Source organism: Dipodomys merriami, unplaced genomic scaffold, assembly GCF_024711535.1.
Source record: "Dipodomys merriami isolate MVZ:Mamm:240054 unplaced genomic scaffold, mDipMer1.0.p SCAF_308, whole genome shotgun sequence".
NCBI classification, from domain to species: Eukaryota; Metazoa; Chordata; class Mammalia; order Rodentia; family Heteromyidae; genus Dipodomys; species Dipodomys merriami.
Window position 1 is genome coordinate 400,301 of NW_027204582.1, and position 3,470 is coordinate 403,770.

The following is a 3,470-nucleotide window of genomic DNA, read 5'->3' on the forward strand; positions in this document are numbered from 1 at the left end:
TAATCTTAAGTACTCGGGATACCTATTAAGGAGCCTGAGATCTGTGGATAATATTTGGAAGTCAACAGGACAAACTAAATTCATGAGATTATTTTTCAAAATTTTAACGAAATAGCAAAGGGCCAGGAATGGAGATGTAGCTCATATAGTAACTCACCAATCTAGAGAGAAAGACGTAGCAAGATGTTGAAGCCCTGATTTCAAACTCTGAGCATGCCAACACGCAGGAATGCACACACACTCACTTTTTCAAAATATCAGTGTTTTGCATTAATTTCTTTGTTAACGATATTATATGGGTAAAATGGGCTTCATAAACTCTTCCATCTCAAAACATTTTTATACATTTTTGTTGTAAAAATACTGTACAGAGGGGTTATAGTTATATGAGCAAAGTAATAAGTACATTTCCTATCAAGCATTGTTACCTCCTCCTTTGTTTTTCCCCCACCATTCCTTCCCTTTACACCTCCACAAGTACACTCCTCATACCCCAAAGCCCCACCAAATGTCCCTAGCCTAAATAGTAAAGTTCGTTTTTCAAAATAATGTCTTGTGCATCTATTGTTATACAATGGGTCAAACTGTATTCCTATTTAAGCATGTTGTTTTTTCCCTTTCCCTCCCCAAAATAGAGAAGTGTACATTCAAGGTGCAGTGCACCAACATCAAATAAAGTGAAAACAGGGTTATATTGTTGGGGAGGAACGTATAAAAAAGAAAAACAATCACATCGTACATTATAAATACGTGAGAAACAACAGCAATAAAGAAAAAAAACCACTTGTGTCTCTATCTTGGGGGTTATTTAGGTTAACATCAACTTATCTAGTCATATACACATAGGCTTTCAACTTTTCTGCTTATCCCAGACATATACTAGTTATTGCAAATAAGGGATTCAATGGGACCTATGTTTCTTTGGACTTGGCTTACATCAGTTAATATAATTTTTTTCCAAATCTTTCCATTTCCTAACAAATTGAGCGTTGTCATTCTTTCTGATGGAGGCATAGAATTAATATATATATATATATATGTTTTCCACCTTCATCATTTTTTCAAATGTTTTTATTGTGATTAAGTGGTTACATAATTTCCCAAATTTCACAATATTGTGGGATAGTGATGCTTAGTTTAAGTCACAAACACATTCTAACTTCGATGGAGCAAATTGTCTATTATGGTCTACAACATTTATGAATTCTATGAGCTTTGCAATAGAGTTATTTCTTCCATATGTAAACATTTTTGTTTTGAAATATGTATATTTCTTTTGTATTGCATAAGCGTCAGCTGTTCCCTCTTTCCCACTTGTTCCCTCCCTCCCTCCAGTGACATTGAGTTGCTTAGTTCATTTTGGTCAATGTCCAGTGCAGCTGATCGATCCCACTGTTGTATGTTTTTCCCTGATTCCCTCTAGTTCTGTGTCATCCTCCTGGTTTCCCTTCAGTGTGCACATATGATCAGCAGAATGGGGTTATTTAGTAGTGATTCGACCAGATGAGTGGAAGTTCTTGGTTTCTTAAGTGTTGTTAATTTTGTCATATCACCTTACATTTTGGATTTAACATCCGCTTATCACGGAGACCATGTGCCATTTGTCTCTTTGATTTTGGCTCACCTCGCTCAACATGATTTCCTGTAGCTTGATTGATTTCCCTACTAATGCCATTATTTTGTCTTTTCTAATGGCTGGAAAATATTCCGTTGTGTATAGTTACCACAGTTTTTTGATCCATTCATCTCTGGTGGGACATATGGGTTGTTTTCATATCCTGGCTATTGTGAACAGTGCTGCAATAAACATGGAAGTGCATTTGTCATTGAATATTGGTACCTGTTGTTCAGGATAGATGCCTAGAAGTGGTATGAGTGGGCCATAAGGAAGGTCAATATTTATCTTTCTGAGGACTCACCTGACTGCTTTCCAAAGTGGTTGTGTAAGTGTACATTCACACACACACACACACACACACACACACACACACACACACACAAACACACACACACAGAGAGAGAGAGAGAGAGAGAGAGAGAGAGAGAGAGAGAAAGAGAGAGAGAGAGAGAGAGAACATTTTCTTGATCCATTCTTCTACTGAGCAGCATCAGGGTTGGTTCCATATCTTAGCTATGGAAAATAATGCTACAATAAACATTGTTGTGGTGGTAGTTTTAGTATGGACTGGTTTGTGATCATTTGGGAGAATGCCCAAAAGTGGGATTGCTGTATAATAGGGAGCTCTATGTGGAGGTTTTTGAGGAACCTCCAAACTGCTTTCCAAAGTGCATGACCAAGTTTACACTCCCACCAAGAATGCAGTAGGCTCCCTTCTGGCCATATCCCTTCCAGCATCTGTTGTTGTAAAAATATGGAACGATTCACTAATTTGTGTATCATCCTTGTGCAGGGACCATGCTAATCTTCTCTGTATGTTCCAATTTTAGTGTGTGTGCAGCCAAATTGAGCACAAACATTTTTATAAAGAGTAATTGATTTTCTTAAACTAGACAATTCAACAAAAATAAGTTCAAAAGTATTGTGAAATTTTATAACCATGTGTTTCTTACATAAGCACACATTTAAGAATAAAGTCAAGATTGACATATCAAAAACAATATAATTCCAGATATTTGTTGTTCATGAGATTTGTAGGAGGAAGAATTCAATTATTCTACAAAAGGCACTTGTCATAATGATCATTGCAGCAAATGTTAAGGTTTGTTAAAGGTTTTAATGTTTTAAATATGTTTAATTTTGGGATTTGCTTATATATGGCAAAATTAAGACTGTTTGGCAGGTCATAAAAATTTTTGATAAAGTATATAATATTTCTGGTAGCATGTACTAGTAAGTATGGACATTTCAGATTTTATAGAAACTTTACTAATGAGAAATTGCAAAGACTGTGTAAAGAAGCAGTTAAGATTTTAAGTTAAGATTTTAAGTACACAGTTTCTGTTAAATCTTCAGGGCTCCTTTACGTTATATGTTAGTGATGAACAAATAATGATATAATCCACATACAAATGATGAGATGAACTATAAATAGTAATCTTAGTGAGTAAATTTAAAGGCTACTTATAGCTTTATCCAGTTTTAAATGTACAGGAATATGAGAAAATAGTAAACTCTACTATATACACTTCAAATACTGAAAACCCTGGTAATTGTTTTGTTTTTTATTTTAGTAATCATTAATATTTAATTATTGTTTGCTTTATTTATAGCATTTTTCCTTGTCGTAATATAATACAACTTTTTGTGAGTCATGATTAAGAGGTACTTTGAGAATATCATTGGGATGGCCACACAATTTTTCATAGGTGCATGTGAATTTACAAAGAACAAAACTAAAAACAAAATATTGATTAAAAATTATATCAAGTAGAGTCTGAATCAGGAGTGTTGATAAATGTCCACACCTAACATCTTAACCTTAGGCTGGAGCATCTTATTTAAATATTGT

General features: G+C 34.5%; 1 non-coding gene across 1 annotated transcript; it reads right to left on the minus strand.

Moving 5' to 3' along the window:
* Nucleotides 1-2,366: 2,366 nt before the first annotated feature.
* On the minus strand, nt 2,367-2,472 carry LOC138840967 (U6 spliceosomal RNA). The gene has a single exon (XR_011376283.1). It is a non-coding gene; the product is annotated as a U6 spliceosomal RNA (small nuclear RNA).
* Nucleotides 2,473-3,470: the final 998 nt, after the last annotated feature.